General features: G+C 36.4%; 1 long non-coding RNA gene and 1 pseudogene across 2 annotated transcripts; both read right to left on the bottom strand.

Annotated features, from left to right (window-relative positions):
- Positions 1-5,779: 5,779 nt before the first annotated feature.
- LOC150009928 (uncharacterized) lies at positions 5,780-16,922 on the bottom strand. Of its 2 annotated transcripts, XR_016511215.1 has the most exons (4): positions 16,802-16,922; positions 15,255-15,302; positions 10,547-11,392; positions 5,780-5,829 (listed from the first exon to the last, which is right to left on the bottom strand). It is a non-coding gene; the product is annotated as an uncharacterized LOC150009928 (long non-coding RNA). The 2 variants fall into 2 exon arrangements; XR_016511214.1 differs by lacking the exon at positions 5,780-5,829 and having other exon boundaries at positions 10,185-11,392.
- On the bottom strand, positions 8,821-9,547 carry LOC150009929 (high mobility group protein B2 pseudogene; annotated as a pseudogene).
- Positions 16,923-17,292: the final 370 nt, after the last annotated feature.

The raw sequence follows: 17,292 nt of genomic DNA, 5'->3' as shown, positions 1-17,292 counted from the left end.
TTCTTTTTTTTTCTTCTTGAGATTACCGGACCATCATTAAATGTGTACTGTGAAGAGATTAATGATATGTATAAAGGGCTTTACCAAAGTCCACTAAATAAACACTACTCAAATACAGACTGCAAACCAAAATGTATCTGTTACATTAATTGCAAATGGCAAGTATGGTGCTAAAGTCTACACCAATGAATTAGATGAGTGCTATGCACTTAATTTTAAAATAAAACTAGTTTTCAGTAAAATGGTTTTGGTGTTTTGTTTTAAATATAAATGTGATGTATACTTGTAGTTTTCTTGAACCATGTCATCACGTAAGTCAGACTTGGAATCACAGTTATGTTGTACTTAACTAAGAGCCATCCAGATGTAGAATATAACTGTAGTGATGGGAAACATCTGTCCATTCTTTATGTATTCCATACTGAGCATCAAAGCTCGCAAAGTATATTGGACACTTGGGCCTTTTGAGCCTAAAATCAGTTTTTAGTGTGTTAGCAGTATGTAATTTATTAAACAATGCAAGCTTCAGAAAATTTGAAGTTTGATTCAAATAAAAGTGGAGACGTAGAAAATAGTCAAGAGTGAGTGATAACATTCTGTTCACTTAAGTATAACTATCATTTGCTACTTAATTCACTTAAAACTTAGATATAATTTGTTCTAAAGAGTAAAATTTTTAACAGGTTTGTATGTGTGGGTGAGGAATTCACACTCCTAAAAATCATTTTTTAAATTAGTCTGTATTGTCAGTTGCTCTGGCATAGTGGCAAGATTTAGCCACAGCCCTTAAGAGCCAGTTAGTATACAATGTTTTTTAAGGCTGAATTTAAGAAAAAGAGCAACAAGCATTCCAAATCAGGACAAGTAGCTTTACTTTGAGGTGATTCTGAGCCCATGCGACAAGTTTTTAATCATCAACTGTCTTTCTCAAGTACATGATAGAAGACTTAACCTTCCTAGCCATAAGCAGTTTTTATAGTTTGATAGGACTCAACACTTGAAGCTTTGTAATGGTATAGTCCAGAACTCAATATTATCTTGGTTTTGGGATCACTCAACATTTTAAAATCCGTAGAGTAAACAAACAAGTACAGTCATTAGAAAGAAAGCATCAAGACCAGGCTCTGGCCTCCTATGGGAAAGACACCTGCTGCTACTCTACCCCACTGCCACTGTTATGTGTGTGGGGGGTGTCTGAGACCGTTTTTTTAGAGCAGTTTTAGGTTCACAGCAAAATTGAGAGGAAGGCAGAGATTTCCCATGTACCCCTGGCCCCAGCACATGTACAGCCTCCATTTTCAACATCCCCCAACAGAGTGGTACATTTGTTAAAACTGATGAATCTACATTGACTCATAATCACCCAAAGTCTAGAGCTTACACTGTGATTCAGTCTTCGTGGTATATATTATCTGGGTATTCATCATGACTTCATACCAAGTATTTTCACTGCTAAAAATCACCAATTCATCCCTCTCCATGCTGTCCCTACACCCCTGCCCCCAACCCTTGCAACCACTGATCTTTTTATTGTTTCCATAATTTTGCCTTTTCCAGAATGTCATACAGTTGGGATCATATCATATATAAGCTTTTCAGATCAGCTGTTTTCATTTAGTAATATGCATTTAAGCTTCCTTTATGTCTTCATGGCTTGATAGCTCTGTTTAGTGATGAATAATATTCCATTGTCTGGGTGGATCACAGTTTATTTATCCAGTCATCTACTGAAGGACATCTTGGTTGCTTCCAAGTTTCAGTAATTATGAATAAAGCTGCTATAAACATATGCATGCAGGTTTTACTGTGCACACAAGTTTCAGCACTTTTGGGTACAGATCAAGAAGAGAGATTGCTGGATCACAGAATAAGAGTATGTTTAGTTTTATAAGAAATTGCCAAACTATCTTACAAAGTGGCAGTATCACTTTGAATTACCGCCACCAAGAGTTCCTGTTGTTCTACATCCTCACCAGGATTTGGTGGTGTCAGTGATCCAGATTTTGGCCATGCTAATGTGTGTGTGTAGTGGTATCTCATTTTAATTTGCATTTCCCTGATGACAACTTCTCATATGCTTACTTGCTATCTGTATATCTTCTTTAGTGAGCTGTGTGTTAAGGTCTTCAGCCTATTTTTTAAATCAAGCCGTTTGTTTTCTTCTTCATTTTTAAGAGTTCTTTGTATATCCTGGATAACAATCCTTTATTAAATGTGTTTTTTGCAAATATTTTTCTCCCAGTCTGTGGCTTGTCTTCTCATTCTCTTGACATAGTCTTTTTCAGAGCAGAAGTTTTTAATTTTAATGAAGTCCAGCTTATTGATCATTATTTATAGAAGGGAATTACAGACACTAAAAGTAGCTAAATGGAGAATTAAGAATGTTATACAATTGGGCATTACAAAGGTAACTACTGGAATAAAAATTAAACCTTCTAATTATCAAAAGAAATACACACTGAAAACAAAGCAAGCAGTCTATATAGGAGTAAATATTTTTAAAAGGTATAAGTACAGAAGGCATAGCAAAATAATGTGATGAATTAAGACCGGATGTATCAAATAAAAAATGTAAATGGCCCAAACTCAAGCTATTAAGAGAAAACAAGCCCTCCCTGGCCTGGTAGCTCACTTGGTTAGAGCATCGTCCTGATGTGCCAAGGTTGCAGGCACATACTAGAGTTAACCAATGAATGCATGAAAAATATGTGGAACAACAAATCAATATCTCTCTCCCTCTCCCTCTTCCTCTCTAAAATCAATAAATTTAAACATTTTTTAAAGAAAAAGAATTTCAGACTAAATCACAAAGCAAGACTCAAGTCTATGCTGTATAAAGAACCTACAACAAAAATAAAATGATTCAGAAGGGTGCAAGATAGAAAAGTAAAGAGATACTACTCAAACAAAAAGCAGCATCTTAATAACAGAGAAGCCAAGCAAGCCCAAATGTATTAAATCAGATTGGGACTGGAGGGTGCTCTATAATGTTGAAGGTTATAATTCATGTTAAAGATGAACAGTTATGAATATCTGTGGATCAAATAACCTTGCAACAACATTAAGTAAAAACTATAAAGGCTATAAGGAAAAATAAAAGAAAAACATGGTAGCAAGAAACTGCGAGTAAAACTCATCCTCTTAGTCCATGACAGTTCAGTAATTAAAAAATTAAGATACAGAGAATCTTCACATATTATGGAGATCTAATCATATATCAAGAAATTCTGGGAAGGGAAATGGTATAGATCTGGCATAACTGAGATAGACAAGATAACAAAGAACATGACAGATCCCACCACCCATCTAGGTGCATAAGATCAAAACACTGACTGGTCTCTGCTAGCTGCCAGCTAATCCTGCAGTTCACCCAAGGAACACAAAATCTATGTTTTCCAAACTGCAAAAGTATTCCCATTTTTGCCTTCATTAGATAAAATTAATCCATTACTGGTTTTCCTTGTGCACAAAAGATAGTGTACTAATAATTAACTATACCTAAGTTTTCTTTGATAATATTAAACTCTAATGTGAACTTTCACAGAATTTGACTATGTATTAACCCATAAACAAAATAGCAATAAATCCCCCCAAAGTAGAAATAAGTTAGAAAACATAGTATCATGAAAGTGTGGTGAATAAAATATATATAGAATATGACTAAAAAAAAAAACTCAAACAATCCTTTGATTAAATAAGAAATCCAAACCAAAACTTCAGGGGATCTATAAAATCACTATAATGAACATTCTACATCTCAGGAACTCCAGTATAAAACTAAAATTGTGCTCAAAAGAAAATTAACATGCAACTGAAAAAGCCCAGGAAAGAACAAGTAAACCAAACAAAAACAGAAGGAAAGAAATAAGATAAAAGAAGAAATTGATGAATTATAAAAGAAAACAAAATAACAAATGCATGCTTGCATGCAGCTAGACAAAAGAAAAATAGAGTTTAAAAATTGGAAAGGAAGAGGTTAAAATTACCACTGTTTGCAGATATAATTGTAAAACCTAGAAACTCCAAGATAATCAACTGAAAAAACTATTACAGGCAATAAGTGAATTTGGTAGAGTGGCTCGGTACCTAATTAAAATAGCTTTCATATAAACACACAACTACCAGTTAGATTTAATAAAAAGATATACTCAATTATCATGGCCACCAAAAGAAGGTAAAATGCCTGGCAATAAATATAAGAAATGTGCAAGATCAGTATGAAGAAAACTAAAATACTTGTGAGTTGCACAAAAGAATACTGGAATAAGGTATACCATATCCTTGGATAGGAAGCATCAACATCATCATGATATCAATTCTCATTAAATTAATATATAAATTTACAATCTCTCAAGCTAATTTTTAAAAACGAACTAAATGAGCAAGAATAATCAGAAAATGCTGACCTCTGACAGATTAAAAATATTACAAACCAGCAATAAATAAAACACTGGCAAATTAGTTGACAGATAATTCAATGGAACAGAACAAAAATTCCAAAAATAAACCTAAATATGTGGAGTTTAGTATGTGATAAAAATGGCATCTCAAATCAGTAGAGGAAAATGTGCATTATTCAATAAGTTGTGTTGGGAAGCCATGTAGAAAAATAAAATCGCTCCCTATCTCAAAAAAGTTAATTTGGATGAAAGAAATCATGGAAGAATTATTTCATAATTTCATAACAATTATAACTTAGGAAAGGGGATAACTTTTCAATGTATGGATGAGGAATCTAGAAGCCATAAAATTTAACTATATAGATTAATTTTTTTCTGTGTGGCAAAAATCACCATAACCAAAGTTAAAAGACAAATAATAAAATGGGTGAAGTATTTGCAACTAGTCTCTGCAAGGGCTAATTTTCCTAACATATAATGAGGGAGTGATATAGGCAGTTCCCAGAAAAAAAATACAAATGTCTCAGAAGACAAGATGCTTAACTCCAGTTTTAAGTTTGAGAAGAGTGTTGTGTTAGGGAGGCTCCATACTACATTACTTATGGGCATTTCCTGTGAATCAATTTCTACAAAGGGCAATTTGGCAATATGTATCAAAATTACAAATGCAAAAATATATGTTGTTTTAATCCTCACCCGAGGATATGCTTTTTATTGATTTGAAAAAGAGAGAAACATTGATCAGTTGCTTCCCGTACACACCCCAAATGGGGATCAAACTGGCAACCTAGGTATGTGTCCTGACCAGGTATCGACCTGCAACCTTTTGGTGTACAGGATGACGCTCCAATGAACTGGGCCGCCTGTGCATTTCTTTATCAGATCAAGGGGAATTTGGTTATAAGGCCTAACAAGATAGCTCAGAGACCAAAGATCTGTATTGCTCTCCCAGGAGTGTTTTTTCAGGACATTTTCTCTTGCATGAAATAAACTAAGATACAACGTTAAGAATAAGAACCAAACATTTGCATAAAGATTCATGTGATTTCTACAGTACCTTTTTCTCAAAAGATCATCTACTAGGGATTAAGGAGAGTGGAAGTTATGAGCAGAAGATAAGAGACGTTGTAAGAGAGGTGACTTGAAGTCCAAATGTTTTCAAGTACAGTTCATGTAAAACGACATGATCTTATGTTAATGTATGCACTTAGAGCTCACAGACATTACTCATAGTTTTCATCTCATCTCAGAAATTTTATGAAATATAAGGGAGAAGTATTAACTTCATGTTTTAGATAAAAACTGAAGCCCAAAGATTTTGATTGTTCAAAGTCATACAGGTAGTTAGTAACAGAGGTGAGAGTAAAGCTCATGTATGTCACCTATGGTGCATCTATGAATTGTGACAATCCTTCACATTGGTTGCAATCTGAAAGGAGAATAAGATAAAACTGTTTATATTTTTCAGTTTTTTTCCTAGTTGTAGAATCTTAACGTTGATACATTAAACGTCATCTAATTCAATCTTCTAATTCAGAATTAGTGGGTCATGAAATCAAATTAGTGGGTCACAGTCAGAAAATTGAATAGAACATATTAGTGCACTGCCCTAGTAGATATAAGTATTGTTTTATTAAACTTATTTGTAACTCTAGGTCACAGTCATAAAAGCATGATAAACTACTTAATACCAGGTTCTCAAAGAACAGGGTACATAAGAAACATATGGTCCTCAGGATCAAAAGATTTGATTCAGTAAATCTGGAATGGAAATCAAGAACCTGCATTTTTAAAAGGCAGTACAAGTGATTTTGATGCAGACAATCTTGAGGCTATACTTTGAAAAACCATGTTATGTATAATGCAGAAACAAAGCACTTTTACTGTACATGTGTATCTTCTCCAGAAGGTTCAAAAGGCAGCAGGTGACATCCCTTTGCTACAGAAAGCCACCTCAGTAGAGAAGGGCAAGGCTAGGTGACATGTGCCTGCAGGCTGCAGCCTTGCCTTTGTATTGGCCTGCAGATTATTCCTGTACCTACCTTCATTCCTAGATATTAGGTTACTGTGTTAGCAACATGTTCAGAAAGGGTGACATCACAGCTGTTAGGATCTCTTACATGGTTAGGTGGCATCAGAAGTGAGTTGGTGTGAAAAGGAAACCAACCATATGGGAAAACATATTTGCCAATGACATCACAGACAGGGGACTGATTTCCAAAATATATAAAGAGCTGATACGACTCAACATCAAGAAAACAAACAACCCAATTAAAAAATGGGCAAGGGACCTGAACAAACACTTCTCCGAAGAGGACATACAGAAGGTCCATAGACACATGAAAAAATGCTCAACATCATTAGCCATCAGGGAGATGCAAATAAAAACCACAATGAGATACCACCTTACACCAGTCAGAATGGCCATCATCAACAAATCAACAAGCAACAAGTACTGGCGAGGATGTGGAGAAACGGGAACCCTACTGCACTGTTGGTGGGAATGCAGACTGGTGCAGCCACTATGGAGAACAGTATGGAATTACCTCAAAAGATTAAAAATGGAACTGCCTTTTGAACCAGCGACTCCACTACTAGGATTATACCCGAAGAATCTTGAAACACCAATTCAAAAGAACTTATGCACTCCTATGTTCATAGCAGCACTGTTTACAATAGCTAAGTGCTGGAAACAACCTAAGTGCCCATCTGTAGATGAGTGGATCAAAAAACTGTGGTACATTTACACAATGGAATACTATGTAGCAGAAAGAAAGAAGGAACTCCTACCATTTGCAACAACATGGATGGAACTAGAGAGAATTATGCTTAGTGAAATAAGCCAGGCAAAGAAAGAAAAATACCATATGATATCACCTAATACAGGAAACTAAAGAACAACACAAACAAAGGAACTAAATAGAACAAAGAGCAGAATAGCAGTCAATAGGGGGGAGGGGAGAGGGAGAGAAGGGGGATAAGGGAAGGGTTTAATTAAAGAGCCTGTATAAAAGACTCATGGACATAGACAACGGGGAGGGATATGATTGCGGGAGAGGGGGTGGGCTGGGTGGGGGAGAGAAATTGGGGGAAAAGGGGACAACTAATTGAAAAACCAAAATAAAAAAAAAAAAAAAAAAGAAGTGAGTTGGTGTCAATATGTGTCCTCAATTGCTCTTCGACCTTGATTATTCTTAACACAATTGCTAATACTTTTATTAAGTACTACTAAACTAGGCTTCAGGCACTGTGCTTGGCATCAGAGAAGTCTTCAGAAACAGACACCACCACCACTCTCCATCCCAACACATCCAGGTCAATAAAGTGACTCAGCAAATGACTTGTCTTTGCTTTTGGCAAAGGTGCCTCATGGATTTCAGATACCAGGGAAGAAACGCTACTCACGTCTTTAAGGACTTATATCCTCTACTGGTCCTACTATCAAGGCATCCCAAAACATTGTCATCCTAGAAACCACGCTCTCCAAGAAGTACTATGAAACATATACTGAAGGGTTTGTTTGGGAATGTGCTGCAGTATTAGCAATTAGTATATTTAGGAAGACTCATGTTTTACAGATATTACTCCCAGTGAGGTGCTAAGTGAAATTGTAGAAGCTTTGAATTATAGAGGTTCAAAGCCTTCCCTTATTCACAAGTCACTTTAGGGTAGCCCACAGGGTATTTCTCTGGTTCAAAGACAACTAATTTATTGGGTTGGCCAAAATGTCTGTTTAGTTTTTTCCATAAAATAAAAGACACATTTTTCATTACCACCAATAACTCTATTGATTTGGATTTTTTAGTATGTCAGCTATCTCCTGTGTGGCATAATGTTCATTGTCCTCAATTATTGTCCTGATTTGATCAATATCAACTTCAACTGGTCTTCCCCACCACGGAGCATCGTCCAGCGAGAAATCTCCAGCATGAAATTTCGCAGATCACTTTTGGCATGTTCGATCAGTCACAGCACCTTTTCCATACACTGCACAAATCTTTTTTGTGTGTTTCAGTTGCATTTTTGCTTTTCTTTCTTTTTTTTTAATATACATAATTTTATTACAATTTAAAAAAAAAATGCAACATTCTAAAAAACCCAAAATTTACTATTGATACTAATTGCTGAGTTTGCTGTGCTACCATACACAAGTCAAGAAATGAAAGAAACCATTAAATATTTAGAAACATTTAACATCCAAAGCCTTAAAATCTAACTGTATGTAGTGGCCCCTCGAAAAGCTACAACCTGCATTTTGAAAAAAGTATTTTCTCTACAAAGATTCTTACCAGCTATACAAAAATCTGTACAGTTATTATACTGAAGCTAATATTGAGCTGCACTTGAATTCACATTCTTAGCAAAACAATTGCCTGAGCGCACACAGATACTCTACACACATCATTACAGGATAGATAGCTTTTTATTCTTCATCTTCATCCTCTTCCTCGTCCTCATCCTCTTCCTCTTCTTCCTCCTCCTCATCTTCTGGTTTGTTCTTCTTTGAGCCTGTTGGCCTGCCAGGACCCTTCTTTCCCACTTCACTTTTGCCTTTGGCATGGTATACAGCAATATCCTTTTCATACTTCTCCTTTAGCTTAGCTGCTTTCTGTTCATATGGTTGCTTATCTTTGGCTGACTGTTCAGACCACATTTCACCCATTTTTTTTGCAGTATCCCCAATGGATAAACCAGGGTGTTCACTTTTGATCTTTGGGCGATGTTCAGAGCAAAACAGGAAGAAGGCAGATGGAGGCCTTTTAGGAGCACTGGGATCTTTTTTTCTTTCCTTTCTTATCACCTTTGGGAGGAACATAATTTTTCATCTCCCTGTCATAGTGAGCTTTGTCACTCTTTGACATATCTTCAAATTTTGACTTTTCCTTTGCAGATGTGGTCTTCCATCTCTCCGAACATTTCTTGGAGAATTCAGAAAAGTTCATGGAAGAGTCTGGGTGTTTCTTCTTGTGCTCTTCCCGGCACGTCTGCACGAAGAAGGCATATGAGGACATCTTGCCTCTCAGCTTGTTGGGGTCTCCTTTAGCCATGGTGACAGACAGCGTCTACCTAGTGGTAGGTTTTCCTTAGAGTCCACCGCAGGGTCCTACCAAGATGCTTTCCTCACTGGGCTCTGGCGTGAACTCTGCTTTTCTTGAAATAATAAAGAATATGCTAAAAATACTGCTTCTTTCATCTTCAATATTAAAAATAGCTACACAAAAATTCACCAATTTTGATGTTTTTTAAAAATGCATACTGATATGACGGCTGTCACAATACAATCTTACAAAATTGTTTCAAATGAAGTTAAAGGCAACTAAATGCTACTAGAGCCATCTTACGGAAAAAAACAAAAAAACAAACAAACATGTTTTGGCTAACCCAATAACTTTGTATCTCAAGGACGTTTGCCAAACAATTTAACATAGTATTGCGGGGTAGTGAGGACTGTGGAATGTTCTTATATTTTTCCTTTATAACTCTGTCTCTGTTCTAACTTTTTCTACAGTAAATATGATTACTTTTACAATTGGGGAAAATACATTATACATTTAAAAAAATCTTGGTAAAATAAAAAGCTTCTCAGCTCAAGGAGACTGACTTCTTTGTCATGCCTCAAAGAGGTTCTAAAAGGAACCCTTCATATTTGTGCAGGCTTATTTTTAATAGGATCCTATTCTGATGCTCAAAGGTGCTTTGTTACAGAGCAGTGAACAGATACAGGACCACCAAACTTTCGAGAAAGACATTTATTGATCAAAAACTGTAATACATCAACTTCAAAATAAATCGATTCATTTTATAACTTATAGACACTCTAGGAAACCCAAAACACTTGCATTAAAACCTAGTGGTCTCTGGCTAACATAACAATAGCCCCTCTCAAAGAAAGTGTTCAAGAAGATAGTGAGGTTTTTTCCATTTTGGAGAGAACACATTTTCAGCATAAAAGAGCTTGGAAGGAGAGGAATCTAACAGACATGTGTTCCCACTATTTCCAAAGCAAAATCGTTTTTGTCAACTGTCAGAACATAATAAAATCACAGTATATAAATTGTGTAAATGAAAACTGTTCTATTTGTTCCATAACGGTGTAAAATCATGTTACAGTCCTTGGGATAAAAGGAAACAATAGAGAAATTTACCTCTGATCTGGGTTCTTTGAGCCAATTGTGCAATTCCAGGACAAAGGATGGAACCCTGATCAGCGGGAGGAAAGAGGAAAAGGGGCTTAAGTAAGTAAGCCCTCTCAGGAGACTCAGCCAACTGCAGGAGATAATGGGATTTATAAAGCTATAACTTGAATGTATTCAGTCTAGAATTCTAATGAGTGAGGGTTTCAGGGCCTGGGACAAGTTTTCAAAAGAAGCCAATAAATAATGAAGCATTAGTTCATAAACAATGAGCTCATGAAGACCCCTGGCAATAAGGAACAGTGCCAAAGCAGGAACCTCAAAAGTAATGTCAAAGATAATTTCAAAGGAGAAAACATAAAGCTTGTAAGAAGCCAAATAAATTTGCAGAATGGTGAAAATTATGGAAGAAACAGTAGTGTAGCAAAATAAAGCACAGGCTTCAATTTACAAAGTGAATCAAAACCAAGCTCTAACCCAAACTCCATCGTTTGTCAGCTGTCTAGCTTTGGACAAATTATTTAATCTCTTTGAGCCTTGATTTTCTCTTCCATCACACAAGATTGTTAAAAGGATTAAGTGTATAATCCCAGCAGTAGGATCACTGGATCAAAAGGCAGTTCCATTTTTAGTTTTTTTAGGAAATGCCATACGGTTTTCCACAGTGGCTGCACCAGTCTGTATTCCCACCAACAGTGCATTAGGGTTCCCGTTTCTCTACATCCTCACCAGCACTTGTTGTTTGTTGATTTGTTAATGGTGGCCATTCTGACTGGTATGAGGTGGTATCTCACTGGTTTTAATCTGCATCTCTCTGATGGTTAGTGATGCTGAGCATCCTTTCATATATGAAGAATCCTGAAATACCAATTCAAAAGAACTTATGCACCCCTATGTTCATTGCAGCACTGTTTACAATAGCTAAGTGCTGGAAACAGCCTAAGTGCCCATCAGCGGATAAGTGGATCAAAAAACGGTGGTACATTTACACAATGGAATACTATGCAGCAGAAAGAAAGAACTCCTACCTTTTGCAACAGCATGGATGGAACTGGAGACTATTATGCTTAGTAAAATAAGCCAGGTGGCAAAAGACAAATACCATATGATATCAACTAATACAGAAACCTAATGAAAACAAACAAATGAGCAAAATAGAACCAGAGGCATGTAAACAAGAAACCGACTGACAGTGACCAGAGGGGAGGTATGAGTGGAAGAAGTTGGGAAAGAAGGGGAAGGGTCTAGTCAAGGAACTAATATAAATGACCCATGGACATGGACAACAGGGTGGGGACTGACTGAGGGAATAGAGAGCAATGGGGGAATAATTGGGGCAACTGTAATAGAAAAACAATAAATTTATTTTTTAATTTTAAATAAATAAAATTTAAAATAAAAAAAGGATTAAGTGTATTGCGCTGCCCTGCCTGGGTAGCCCAGGTGGTTGGAGTGTCATCCTGCACACCAAAAGTTGTGGGTTCAATTCAGAGTCAGGGCACATACCTAGATCACAGGTTCCATCCCCAGTTAAGGTGCATACAGGCGGCAACTGATTGATGTTTCTCCCATTGATGTTTCTTTCTCTCGCTCTCTTTCCCTTCCTCTCTAAGATCAATAAAAATATCCTCAGGTGAGGATTAAAAAAAATATTTTGATGCAGAAAAAGCACTCAGCATTGTGCCTGACACATGTTAAATGCTCAATAAATAGTATCTATTAGTATTAATAACAACTAGCATCTCATAGCTGGGAAGGTAGCAATATTAGTGTCATCATGATTGCTATTTGTCTGAAAAATGATGAAACATCATATTAGGAATTAATAATAAATTGTATTTGGATTCACTAGTGCCTTTATCACTTACCCATCTTTTGAGCATTGATTTTTCCTTCACTCAACAAATATTTTTCTAGTGACTTTTATGCATCACGCAATGTGTCAGCCACTGGTTACATGTATGCTGCACGTGTGATTCAGGTTGTTCTGTAGAAGATCCATACTTTGAGAACCATTGATATAGAAACTAAATAGACTTTATTAACTAACCCCAACTCTCAGTTTCTTCTCATTGACATTGGTTTTTAAATAGTGTGTTAATATGTTTTATAGCTGGAAATATCCAATAATTTCATTTATAATGACAGTTTCCTCCGATATTGTTTTTACACCTGATTTATCAGAAACTTGACTACTCACTCTCCATACTCACTCCCATTTTCTATCTTTTTCTATGTTACCCAGTAGAAGATTAATTTATTTCATCAACTCCCAAACAGCTGAAATTTCTTCTATTGGTAGGCAATTTTTCATGTTCTTTTAACCTTCTTTATTTGAAGTAATTTAAATATTTTTTTAAATGCTGACGAGAGTGACTTTAAAAAAAATCTTCACTCAAGGATATGCTTGTTGATTTTAGAGAGGGGGAGGAAGGGAGAGAGAAGGAGAGAAACATCGATGTGGGAGAGAAGCGTCAATTGCCTCTTGTATGCACCCCAACCATTGATCGGTTGCCTCTAACAGTGGACCTCTTGTACACACCCCCACTGAGTACCAAACCCACAACCCAGGCATGTGCCCTGACCAGGAATCAAACCCATGACCTTTGATTTACTGGACGATGCTCCAACCAAGTGAGCCAGACCACCCAGGGCTACAAGAGGGGCTTTTTAATGAACCTATTAGATCATGAGCTTTAAAAATGTATGGTCCATTTGTAGAACATCAGAATTATTTATTTTAAAATTATTTTGTCCATAATCTCCTTCTGCTTTTGGTGTCCACTGCTCTACATATTGTTAGAAGACAATAGAGGCATTGTAGTGGATTCTGTTTTTACCTGTTCTAGCATCTATTTCCCCCTTCCTCCTAACAGAAACTTGAATTCTTATGTGCCCCTCCCTCACCAAACATTTGAAGCTGACCCTCAACTGTGAAATGGGACTTAAGAGGTCTAAGAGTAATTCATTCTCCTTGCCAGTGCTTGGTTCACAATTGCACACAGACCACTGTGTTGTTTGAGGGTAAGATATCTTTTGTTGATTTTCTGAAATCCTTTCCTGATAATACTTCATGTTGTTGGCTTTTCTAGCCACAGAAGAACACTTAATTGATTGTCTCCAGAGAACAGTCTATAACTCTGAAATAATTCCTATGCCCTCATTCTGGTTCTAACTGAAAGTACAAACCTCAACATACATACTATAAATATTGCTGAGACTTTTTTAGTTACATTATCTTACACTTGCCTACCTCAAAACTTGAACACTTTTCTGTCTATTCACACTTTCAAAATATCTTTAGTTTATTTTAATTATTCATTACTCATACACATTTAATACTATTTGTACATTTGGAAGGATTTAATCACCTCAAGAGTACTCAAAAATATAATAAAGATATCAACTGACATTTTTCCAACTTTTGTTAAAATAAAAATCTCTATATATGAAACAGTGTTCCTACACTTAAGCCAGTTAAGATTCCATATTGTCTTTATGCCAGTATTTCAATTTTCACTCTACCTCTTCAATGAACAAAATATACTCCACACCTAATCACAATTAACATAGCAGAAAAGATGTTTGGAAAGAACAACTACTGTTTTATTACAGTATACTTCTAAATGCAAAAAATACCAGCAATTTTTGCACTGCTGATATTGTATTTTATGTCAAATTCAAGTCAAACACAATTTTTAAAAATGCTGTATTTGTAATATAAAATGGAGATTTAATTTATTCAGAAAATATTTACTGAGCATTTACTGCATGCTAGGCATTGTTCTGAGTATTGGGATTCAGAGGTGAAAAAGACAGACATGGTTCCTACCTTTCCACTACCAAGATTGTTGTTTTATCTTGAACCATTTACATTAAAAATACATAAACCAGTTATAAAATGTCATAAAGTCACAGATGTCATGGACTCAAGGTTGAAAAGCCCAGAGATCACCTACTGTACATCATCAGTTCCAAGATGCACATTATTTTATATGTACTTTGACACCTCTGAAATCAGCTATATCTTATACCATGGGCAGACTAAGCAGCGATAGAGATGGAGTTGTCATGCACCATGTATGTGCATCAAAACTTATGAAACATGTCATCAGTGGCTTGGAAGAAAATCTGAGAAGACAATGGTGAAGGCACCCTTTTAAGAATTCTTGATAAATCAAGATTCAGTAAAACATAATAGCTTATAGTGTTTGTTTCTCATAAGAGAGAACAATTAAATTCAGACCGGTTGAATGACTTGCTCTAATTCACAAAGTAGGGTAGGTAGGACCAGAGACCAGGTCCGAGTCCATTCACATGGTTTTTCTATCAAAGTCTTCAGTTATACAGAAGAAAAGGCTCTAGAACATGGTTCTAGTTTACAGATTATAGGCTAGGAACTTAATCCCTCTTTGCCTCAGTTTCTCCATCTATAAAACAGCGAGTTTTATCGATCTAACGATGATGTTACTATAAATATTCAGTGAGATAATGTGTGTATAAGACTTACACAGAGACTGGCCTTTGGTAAGTGTTCCACAAAAATTAATGATCTGAGATCCAACTTTATATCTGGAGGAAATAATTTAAAGTGATCATCAATTATCCCACAAATATTGCTCACAATATGAAGCCCACATCTAGTTATTTGTCTAAAATATTGGAAAACTAAATAGACTGGTCAAATGTTTGAACTAATTAATATAATAAAAATTTTCACCTTAACCAGTTTTGCCCAGGTCCATATGGTATTGTGACAAAAACTTATCTGCAAGAAAACATACAAAAGTAAGAGTCAAGGTTATCTATGACCATCAAGTTACTAAGTGCTCTTATGTGTACAAATGCATTTACAAACACAATCTCAAGTAACACATCATCAAGAAAAAATATTTAAAATGTGTAAACAGATCTTTTATTTTTGTTTCCTTTAAAATATTATTACAATCTGTATACATTAATGCTAGTACAACAACCACAAGTTTTGGAGGTTAAAATGTACCACAGGGAGACATGATTTGGCCAGAAGAGTAAAAAGTACTTGATAATGATTGATATCTTACTTTATATAGTTTAAAATACTTCTTCATCCATTACCAACTCAGTGCTTTACACATAGTATGTAGTTGTATTTAAGTAAATCCCAAGTGTTTTCCAATGTCATTATGTTTTCTGTTCAAACTATAGAATATTCTGAGAAGGGGTAATGTCTAGATTTTTTCTTTTCTTTTTTTCAGTCTTTCTACATAAGCTCTTCTAATTTTGAGTGTTTATGTGAAAAATCTAAATTATAACACACTATATTATATAGTCAACCTGCTTTAAATATTAGTTTCCATATTTCTATAAAAAAGTAATGTGTATTATAATTATCACACTTAAAAAGTAATTTTAATTACCAGGAAATGTTAATGAATCAACTCACATTATTTCATTTCAACCGATAACAAAAACTTATAGGGTACTCTGCAGTGAGAAAAACTAACTCTAATTAATATGTCTATATCTGGAATTATCGCATTTTCAGAAGCTCTGGCAATTAAAATCTTATCATGAGGTATAATTCTGGTGTCTTCAAGTTTCATCATGATGACTGCACAGTAGCGCAGTTCCAACTTCCGGGGTATTTTAAATACTAGCCTATTTTCTCGTACCAGTTAATTTTTTAAAAATGCTTTTGGCAAAATCTCACCATTACTCAATTTAAACCTTAGAAGAAAACCCACCACATGATTCAACTGTGACTTCTTCCTACTCTGAAACTTAAATCTAACATTATCAGTTGCTTCTTTGGGGTTAAAAAAAAAAACCACACACACACAAACTGCACTATACAAATCCCAGCCATTATCCAGGATCAAAGTCTACTGTTGAGTATCGTTTGGTCGGCTGGGAAGAGGCGTATGACCAACTCGGAGGGCCCACTGTGAGGAGCATCTCAGGGGAAATGACCAGGACCAGGCTCTGTTCAGCGGCGGCTGAAGCTGCACTTAGTGGGGCGTCTCCAGGTCCCCTTGCCGCCCAAGAATCCTCAGCGCACCCCACCTCTCTCCATCCTAGCTGCCCGCCCCTTCCTCCTAAACCAGCCACCGTAACCCCGACACTCTCCAGAGCTGAGGGGAGTGACGGGAACAAAAACCTGGCACTCCCAGAAGGTCCGGGTAGGAAGCGAGCCCCACCCTGCCAAGAGGAGCGACTGCTCTAGAAAAACTTGGTGGCAGGTTAACAGGGAGCGCGGGGGCGCGGTCCTAGGACCATTTAGGGCACCTTGACACCCAGCAATTCATCTTTTGTCCTTTACAGAGGCCTCGTTGAAGCCCCAGACTCTGACGGAATCTCCGAGCAATTCTTGACTGTCTTCTTTGCTGTCCCTCACTGATAGCAGCCAGAATAATTGCATCCGGGTATTAAAGGAACTGTGACCGGATGCTCCCGGAAGTGACGGGAGCGCGGAGGGATCCGCGTTCCGCTGAAAAAGACGGAAGTGAAGGCACTCCCGGAAGTAGGGATAGTAGGGTCACTGCCGCTGGCTGAGGAAGGTTGGGACTGTATGACAGCCAACTCGTTGTAATACGTTTTTACATGTCAGGCATTGTGCTTAACACAAGCATTACCGTGCCATTTATTCCTTTCTTCACAAAAATCCCAGGAAAGAGAAATATTATCATGTTTATTTTTTATACGGAGAAACTAAGGCTAAGAGAGAGCCATTGAGTGATGTGTCCCAGATTTTAGAGCTAGTATTTGAAGCTAGTCCA

Source organism: Furipterus horrens, unplaced genomic scaffold (assembly GCF_987537825.1).
Source record: "Furipterus horrens unplaced genomic scaffold, mFurHor1.1.pri manual_scaffold_5, whole genome shotgun sequence".
Classification (NCBI taxonomy): domain Eukaryota; kingdom Metazoa; phylum Chordata; class Mammalia; order Chiroptera; family Furipteridae; genus Furipterus; species Furipterus horrens.
This window is presented reverse-complemented; position numbering and strand designations above follow the sequence as displayed.